This window comes from Mya arenaria, chromosome 15 (assembly GCF_026914265.1).
Source record: "Mya arenaria isolate MELC-2E11 chromosome 15, ASM2691426v1".
NCBI classification, from domain to species: Eukaryota; Metazoa; Mollusca; class Bivalvia; order Myida; family Myidae; genus Mya; species Mya arenaria.
In genome coordinates, this window is record NC_069136.1 from 2463328 (window position 1) to 2473532 (window position 10205).

At 32.4% G+C, this 10205-nt stretch overlaps 1 long non-coding RNA gene across 1 annotated transcript; it reads left to right on the top strand.

The window, feature by feature from the left end:
* Positions 1-8798: 8798 nt before the first annotated feature.
* Positions 8799-9953, top strand: LOC128219747 (uncharacterized). Its single transcript, XR_008258647.1, has 3 exons — positions 8799-8883; positions 8994-9105; positions 9605-9953. It is a non-coding gene; the product is annotated as an uncharacterized LOC128219747 (long non-coding RNA).
* Positions 9954-10205: the final 252 nt, after the last annotated feature.

Below are 10205 nucleotides of genomic sequence, written 5' to 3' on the forward strand. Positions count from 1 at the left end.
ATTGTCTCGAAATCTGTTCCTGGAATTTGATTCCATTTATCTTCTTTACCATGGTTTGCTTTAAGGGGTTTTATTTGTAATGTATACAGAATTTTATTCGTTTTTGCTTAGTATTTTCAACCTTTTGAACAAGTGAGACTATGTCATGATTTACTATTGATTCTTCTTTTAATTTATGTTTTATTTTACTCGGTATACTAGCCGTAAGCTGGTAATACTTCAGGAATTTATCAGAATTGCCTAATTAGTAAAAAGATGTTTTATCTCGTCAAATGTATAGAATTCCTTTGATCTGTAATCAAAGATATGTTGGACAAATTTGATACCTTTTTCATACCATTTGTGATAGTATACACTTTGTTCATTTACCTTTATGTCGGAGTAATTCCATAATATTGTTTCACTTGAACTATTAGTTTGAATACATTTGCTTATTTCAGACCATGATAAGAGTACTTAAGCTAAAAATTTATATTTATGTGCAATGATGTTTATTGTTACTTTGTCGAAATTACTTTTGAAAACCAACCTGCCTCCAAATTTATGTAAAGCGTCATTATAAAAAGTTTTGTATTGATGTCTATTTATTTTAGTGTTTGAAAATCAGACCCCATTTGCTATCGATAATCGAATCGAATCGGACCAAGCATTTCAATTTACTATCGAAAAATAATCGAAAGTTCATGATATCAGTAAGGAATACACTATTTATACATAGTATCACGAGCATAGTTAAACCTGGATTCAGTACGTGTGATGCTATAGACATGCTTTTTGCAACAGAAAGTAGGTTTCCATAACCCCGTTCTCACTGTATTTAAACAACTAAACGAAAAAAACATTAACTGCAAAATGATGCACACTGGAACATGTAAGATATCTTAATTTTTTTATACATGTAAACGCATATAATTTTTTTTGTGTGAACCTGTTAAATTCATCATTTCATTAGAACATCTTAATTTCATAAAACTTTAAACAAAAAAGTAATTTAGTTAATTACAAACGATACCAAAAATGGTTTCAAAAACAGAATGAATCGAGCCAGGATCCCCGGTATTTACAGGAAAGACCGGATCCACTACATCATAAAGACAGGTTATTGAAGAATGTTTTATGAAATATATAAACAATTAAGATTAATTTGTAATTTTGGAAGAGGTTTTTAGTTTTTAAGCAAAAGTGTTTACATTCAAATCAATTGTATAAGAGAGTGACATCTCTTGTTTAAATAAACTCAACGAGAACTTACCTGAAAGAAAAATTTACATTTACTCGACTTTTGCCACAGAACAAAAAATACGTAGTTACTGGAAGTAACATTAGCGACATCGATTTTGGAAAAATACTATCGACTGTCGCCGATATAGCATTGCCAGCGACGATTAATCGATTGTACTCGATTATCGTTTCATCACTAATTTGTTTAATCCAGTAGTCTCTTCACCCATGACGCTTTGATCAATTTATTTAACATATAAATATTTGGAACTCTAAGGCCACCATCTTTAAAATGTTCCTTAGTATTCTTGTCGGGTTTATTATTCCAAATGAACTTAAAAATTGACGCGTTAATGTCATCAAGGATGTATGTAGTGTGGGTGTGCCAAGACAAAACCACTCAACTTCGGAGTTCGAATATATTTATTTATACGTTGTCGAACGAAACCTAAAACATATAATAAAACATATAAAAGAATTTGCTAACATAATCATATTATTAATAGCACAAAATACAAAGACAATGGACAGTGATCGGTAAATATATCAAGGGAGACTTTGCGGTTAAATACATAAAACATTCTAAGAACTATGAGTAATAAACTTACCAGGCACGTCTAAATAATAATAATATATGAAAGAATATTTCAGCTCAAAGATAAGAGCGAATATTAAATAAGTAAGAATATAGTAACAACTGTTACAATTGCAATCTTGACTTGCGTCGATGATGATTCAGAACGGAATGATATATGTGTATATATAAATAAGGGCGTGTGCAATGAAGCGGGAAAAAAGGGGAAAAGGCATTATGAACCAATCAATCACTCTATAAATTTAGACAAACTCGCATAACCAGTATTCACGCTCTGACGCAGTCGGACGTAGACGGACATTGACGGACATTGACGGACAGTAACGCACAGAGGACAATAACCACGTAGCACAACACTAAACACGACGATACACAAACAATACAAAACAATATACGATATAGAACCATACCAAACACACAAATTGATAAAATACTGAAATATGCACCTTGCTACATGTATTTAGGTGGTGAAGGTAGAACTGTCATGGGATAGATAAGTTTTGGAAGCGCTAATGTCTTAACTACTGTTACTTTTCCCATAAGTGTTAGTTTTCTGTGCTGCCAACTCTTGAGACAATCCTTGAAACTTTGTAACTTTGGAACAAGATTATTTTGAATCATATTGCTATTGCTCTTGTTAAAAACGATTCCAAGTGTTTTGGCTTCCTGACTGTCATTGTGAAATTGATAACTATCTAAGAATGCAATATAATTATGATGATTTTAAACTCCCTACTCGTAAGACTGTACATTTTGTTGAATTTAATTTTAGGCCAGATATTTTTCCAAAATCTATTGTTTTTACCAAAGTTTCGAAAGATGTTTTGGATCCATCATTAATATATGTAGCATCGTCAGCAAAAAGAAATTGTTTTATTTCATTGTTATAAAGTTGTATCCCTTTAATAAGTTTATTTTTCTGTATTGTATTAGATAGCAGTTCAATACAAATGATAAATATGGAAGAAGATAGGGGGCAGCCTTGTCTGACACCTCACTCAATTTGAAATTCTTCAGAGAGAAAACCATTATTTATTATAACACTATTGATATCATTATAGAAGAGCTTGACCCAATTTATTTTAAGCTTTGACCAAAATCTTAATGTTCTAAACATTTAACTATAAGTATAAATTCATAGTTTAAAGTATCATAAGCCTTTTCAAAATCGGCAAAAAATAACAACCCAGGCTTATTTGTAGTATTGAAATAGTTAATACTTTCATCTATAAGTCGTATGTTTTCACCAATGTATCTTCCATACACAAAACCTGTTTGAAAAGGGCTAACAATTTTATTTAAGATTCTTTTCATTCTATTTGAAATGGATTTGGTTGCTATTTTATAGTCTACATTAAGTAAACTTATTGGTCTCCAGTTTGAGATCACTTCTAAATCTGAGACTGCCATGTTTTGGAATTAAAGAAATTAAACCTTGTTTCATAAGAGGAGATAAATTACCTTCTGTAAAACATTGATTAATAGCATTGACAAAGAATATTTTTAAATCGTTCCAAAATATTTTATAAAACTCGGCAGTGAAACCATCAGACCCTGGGCTTTTTTGATTTTTCATCTCTTTTAATTCTTGTCTGCATTCGTATTCTGTCAAAATACCTTCGCAGCTAGCTTTATCTTCATCATTTAGTTTGACAATTGGTGTTGAGAAAAACTCAATATTGTGATTTAAAACAACATCATCTTTTGTGTATACCGTAATTTCTTGTAAAATGTCTATTGAGCGTTCAGTATTTCTGAAGGTTTACTAATAATTTTATTTTCAACTTTCAAAGTGTGAATTGTTTTCATTTCTGCATGCCTTTTTTCAAGGTTTGCAAAGTATTTAGAGTTTTTCTTATCAAACAATGATCAGTTTTATATCCGTGGATAATTTTGCTACTTATACATATATTTTGCATGAAATTTGAAACTAAAAAAGAGTCCAATTGGCTATGGGTGATAGGTTTAGTATTTGAATGCCAAGTAAATTGTTTTTTATGTTGGTGTTGTTCACGCCAAACATCAAAAAGGTTACAGAAAGTGATCATGTTTGATCAGTTTGTCTTGATCGCTTATGTAATTCAACATTACCATTTTTCTTATTTAAACTACTATCTAAAAATGTGGTGAATATCCTCCAATGATTATAAAACGATCACTATATTCATTTATGAAATTTTCTAATGTTTCAAAAAAGAGAGGTTCATCTTGGTTTGGACCGTATATGTTAATAATAAGTAATTCTTTGTTTTCTATGGTTAATTCCAAACCTAATATTCTACCTATTTCTATTTCATGAACATTTTTTATTTCTACAAGACAGATTAATCAGTATTGCAACACCTTCGCTATTTGTAAAATTTGTAAAATTGCCGCTGAAGTAAAAATCTCCACCCCAATCATCTTTACATTGTCCAAAATTTCTTTTTGAAACAAGTTTTTCTTGCAATAGACAAATACCGTAGAAAACTTGTTATCTTTTAGCCATGAAAATATCTGAATTTGTTTGATTTTGTTTGACAAACCATGAACATTCAACAAGCAAATTGTTCTATCCATAAGGTAGGTTGAAAATGATAATTAATTCGCCCTCTTAAACAGAAATTGTAAAGACAAAAAGTATCGCTAGCATTGTCACTTTGGCTTTGATCTTTGAGGTAGGGATTGAGTCTTGCACACAACATGTCGTCTTTATGTACTGAACACATGTGCAAAGTAATTTTAAGCTCCCTCTCTGCATGAGAAAGTTACAGCCCAGACATAACCAACTATACACTGAATATATGCAGCATTCCATAATGATTAAACTCCAAGTGAGACCTTGAACTTTCAAGTAAGATTTTGGGTCTTGCACATGACAAGTCAATTTGCTTAAATAAACTGGTTATAATATGCATTTTAATATTGGGGGGGGGGATATCGTCCGTTTTTCACTAAGACGGGGGGGCTATCTTCCGGGAGGGCTATGGTCCTAGGGGCTAATTTCTGGGGGGGCAATCATCCGAGGGGGGGGGGATATTATCCATACCTCACTATACACATGTGCCAGGTAATTTTAAAATCCCTGCCTGCATGACAAAGTTATAGCACTGACACTGATAAATGGACAATGTGATTTTAATATGCCCACCTACAGGAGCTTAATAATAAAATGGCAGAAGTTACATGTGAATGTCAGGACACTGAAATTTAAAGTTTTTCAATGGTAGTTTATTTATGGTATTTTTTCAGTTAATCATTAAATGAATAAAAAACAAAGGAATATTTTTGATGGCAGTTCACTCATGGTATTTTTTCAGTTAATCATTAAATGAATAAAAAACAAATGAATATTTTATCAAAGATATTTGTAAGAGGTTTCTAAACGTTTTGATTTTTTTTATTATATTTCTTTGAGAAATGACAAAAATATTATTGAAAAACTTCAAAAAGTGGCTGAGGATGTAAAATTAACTGGAACTAAGGATACACTTAAAAGTTTTTAAATTAACAGAGAAATCAACCAAGAAAATAATTTGCACATGTATTTCACAAAACCAACCCTACCTACGAAATAGGCGTTGATTCTACCGTTTCTATAGTCAGTTTGAAAAAAAGAAAGAAAATGAATGGCTGTGGCAACCATTAAGCATTAGATAAGCGAGCAATGTTTTTATCTTTTTACCAGTTCACCAATCACTTTTTATCATGTTACTAAAATTGTGTTTTCTTTTATACCCCAGTTCTCACTTTTCTGATGTTGATTTGCTTCATCAGCGTTTTATTATTTTCACTGACAAGCCGGCGTGCACTGTTCATGTCAGTAACACTTGGAAGAGGAGTTGACATTAAACAGCGATAGATAGATGTACAATCTACATCATAACAAGTGCCAAAAGGCTCATTCTTCATTAGAATTGTGGTATCATTCAGTACTGGTACCCTGCTAGTAGATTTGTCCAAGGGAGATAACTGGGAACCAGGATCTGGGCATTCTTGGCCATTTTTTCAAAAACAACCTCGGATGTATGCCGGTACAACAGTTGAAGTAGTTCGTAAATTTTTGAATAATATCATTAACTAAATGTAGTGTTTAAGAGTTGTATTTATTGATCTCAGTTTAAATTGATTGCCAAGTTGTGAAGTGTTTTATTGCAAACATAATTAAGATTCCCAAGAGTTAAGTCATAAATTTTAACTGCTAAATAAGATTACTACGCGATCTATTTGCAGCAAACTTAAACGTACCACTTTTCGAGTATGTAAACTGTCCAAATACATCCGAGGCGACAACCCCCCCCCCCCAAAAAAAAAAAATAAATAAAAAAATAAAAAGGCCTGTTCAAAAGTCCTATTATTTAGAAATGTCACACATTTTCGCGATGTCTTTTCTGTCAATATTTTTCGCGATATCGCAATTCCTAAGAGGATTCTAGAGCCGCAAAGCCGATTCAGATAGTCATTGATGCAAGCTTAATTCAAATGAGATTCTCATCGAGTTCTGTAGCATTTCTAAGAATGACCACAGGCATCTGAATCATTGTTTGTCACTAAAATATTGTTTAAAACCATTTTGGGTACATGCAATGAGATAAACAACACATCTGAAGATATTTAGTGTCTTTGATATACAAAAAAGAAACAAGGTATGTAACTCAAACTTACCCGATTTCACGGTAGAGTCCAGTTTTATGTAAATTTCTCAACCAACATATAAACAATCCATTTTTAAATACGTGACATGGAAAGAAGAGTCAATTACTTTTAAAATGGTGTGCGATATGTGTTAATTTCATGTTCTACAACTCTGTTTTAAGTTAGAATACTCTTCCTTTAGAAACAACATTAGGTGACGTCATGACGTCATGAACTTGCTAAGCAACATCAGTGTGAAATATATCTGCGTGACTACTTATTGTGAAGTCTGAATAAAGTGTAAACTATCCAGTGGTGTTGGTGTATAATATCTGGAAAAAGATTAACAATATGTTGGTATAACTATATTGTCTTTAGACAAACAAGCATAATTCAATGTCAAATTCTCACGCTTTTCTTAAGTCGGAAAAAGTACAGCAAATTAAAATCTTCAATTTTCCCCGTGTAAACAGCACTAAACACAGACCTATTAAAGTTATTTTATGCTTCAGTGTACAGATAAATTAATTCCATTCCTTTATATCAAAGACTAACACCACAGTTTAAGAAAGAACCGTATCAGTCTTCAAATTAAATCCACTTTAAAATTTTGTTTGAGATGGACATTTTCCTGACAGCGCTCAGATGTTTCTGATCAACCTCCAAAGAAGAGTATTTGACCCATCCAAGCATGTGTGGCTCACATTCAAGCCGGTACAAAGATGTTAAATGTACATGACACCATCTGGGCGCTTGTCGGTAAAATGGCCGGGTGCCTACGAAATTTAAAGAGGATTTAGTTTAAAGACTGATACAGTTGTTTCTAACATTGTGATGTTAGTCTTTACATAAAACTGGACTCTACCGTGAAATCTGGTAAGTTTGAGTTACATACCTTGTTTCTTTTTTGATGGAGATTTGTACCTAGGTTTCAGAGTTATTTCCCATTCAGAAATCTTCGTTCGTACCCATGAGTATTCGTATCCGCTATCGACTTGAAGAAAACACAATCGATTATCGGAATCGGTTGGGCTTTTCTAGCCGTTATTAATATCACTAATATGTGCATTTATAATAAAGAATAAATACAGAAATACACTCAAATACAATAATTTTTGGACTTAGTCATCATGGACCTTCATGGAATTTCACACTTATAATATTATTGAAGCTTTCCATTGTCAACCTTAAGCAAGTTTTGAAAAATTCCAGGGGATATGAATCCCCTGGCAGGGGACCAGGGGATGGGTCGAAATTCCGGAGGATTTTTCTCCCCGCCGGGCAATATGGCATGTATAAATTTTTTTACACTTTTTGAAACTGAAATCAGTCTGGCTTGGTCAAATTTGGTCCATACCGGCAAATTGCCGGTTTTTAGAAGCCCTGCTAATTGGTGTATTAAAGTTAGCATCAAACACCACAGAATGTTTCCATTTCATTCAATAGCTTTATCCCACAGACCCTAATTGTCAATTGTATTACGAAAAAGCACCCTCATTACCAAAAATTGTATTTGGTGTCAGAAATGAGAATTACCATTGATCAGTAAATTCAAATAGTGAGATATAATGTCGTTGCACAAAGGGCTAAGTCATAACACAAAATAAAAAAAGATGTTCACGAGTACATTTTCCTAAATTTCTTTGGATTTCGGAGTCGGACATTGTCGGAAAATATCTGGTTAAAGTCAATGTATCCTGCCATTTTATTCGTGTCATAGAAATGCTTCCATTTTCATTGTCGAGATGGCGAAAATTAATGAAAATAACTGAAACTTGATTTTCGTCGTCTGCAGTGCTTAACCTTCTTTTAGAGAGAACCTTACGTTTTAACCTAAAGAAAAAAAAACGAAAATAAAATATTCCCTTCCACGAAGTAGTCTTATTTACTTCCCCTATCACAGTGTAATACAAACGGTTACTTACCGTATTTGCTGTCAATTTTAAACCAAGTGGGGGAGGTTTATACAAACAAATTGAAATCAATGGTTCTTGATATATCGGAAAGCATGTTGTTCACTGTCCTTCCTGAATCCAGCATAACACATTATTGTAGTGTTACAGAAATACTGTAATTCCTTATCTTAAAATAGACGCGCGCAATTTTGAACCCATTTCGATCCGCCATATTGCTCATGAGGAATGACGTCACCATTACCGTTGTGTGGAAAATTCTCAATAAAAAAAGTTCTTATGATTGATAGACATGTTTTCACATGCTCAATTCACTGTAAATCAAAACTATCATTATTCCTGAAACTTTTATACTTTAAATATCTATTCTTGCTTGATTTATCATTTAGAGTAGAGATTAAAGCATAACCGCTGCCCTATAGTTGAAAGGTCACTTTGGAAGAGCTGTCATGGCGGACGGTGCAATTTTCAGAGTTTGTTTTGGAGTGGAGTGATTTTTCTTAGGAATAACTTGACCCCCCTTTTTTATTGGCTTAAAAGGTAATTTAAAGCTTGTACTTTAAGAATATATGTGGTTATCATAGCCTGCATTCGCTCGAAATGCCTTTAAATGTTGCCTAAAAATTATAATTTTACATTGAATTATATAGGGAATAACAAATGGTGGTGTGTAACCATGAGGTGTACGAATATTGACGAGAGAGAAAGAGTCAGTTACTCCTCTAGAGACTCGACGGTTCATATTTTGAATAATACAACAAAGTAAGTTGATACAATGCATGTTTAACGGTTTATAGCAATAGTTTTCTGGTGTTTTACCAGGTTGTTTCAATGAAATTTTAGCAACCCGATTCGCCCTCAACTGACATCGCGCCAATTTGTACTTTCTTTGTATGAGAAAACAATGTTAATTGTTCTCTTGAATAATGTCTGTAAATACTAGTAGTTTTTGTGTAATTGTGATCTTTGATCAGGATCCGAAAGGCCCATGTTATTTACCATTGTTTTCCTTAAATTCAATGTCATCCAGCAAAATTGTGTAACAAAGTCCAAGTTTCATAATTATTACATCTTTATTTTTAAGTGAGTTTGATGTAATGCAAGGGAGAAAACGAGCAAATCAGCTGATTTGATGTTATGTACAGAGTTGTCTTTCTTAGTAATTTTAAAATATAATTGCTGTGTGGTCATCTGTGACTATAATCCCTAAATTGACATTTTTTGGTGGGAACACTGGATCATTCGGTTCTTTGTTTTCAAGGCGAACACATCATATTTTACTTTGTCTGTAATTGTTGGAATTGGCGGGAAAAGATATTGAAGGTTAGTCTATTAGTTATACTTTTAGAACCTAGTATTTCTAGAATATTGTTTATTAAGAAGTGTAATTGTTTTAATTACATTTGAGCAGTTGTATCTATATAAGTATTTAGTAAGTTGGAAATATGATAGTTATAATATTTCTAAAAGGTCAAGATAGTGATTCAACCTTGCATGTTAATATTATAAGTAATATTAATAAATCCACTTATTTTAGAATTGCGGCACCAGTTGAATGTATGTGTCAGGAAGAATATAAAGGCAGTTTGGCCTACAGCTGGTGAGTTAGATTATATGTAATGTTGTGAAATGTGTTTGTACCTGTTTTGTATATGATGTTTGTATTGTTTTAATATGATTATATTACGTAATAGTATGGCAGCTAGAAAATAGTGTTAATTATGAGGAATATTGATTCTCAAAGTATTATAGAAAATAGACTGAATTAATTGTTAACTCTTGTGTGATATGCTTAAGTTGATGTTTATATACTTTCAGAGCTGTGGATTTATAATACATGTAATAAAAGCCCCTAACGACTT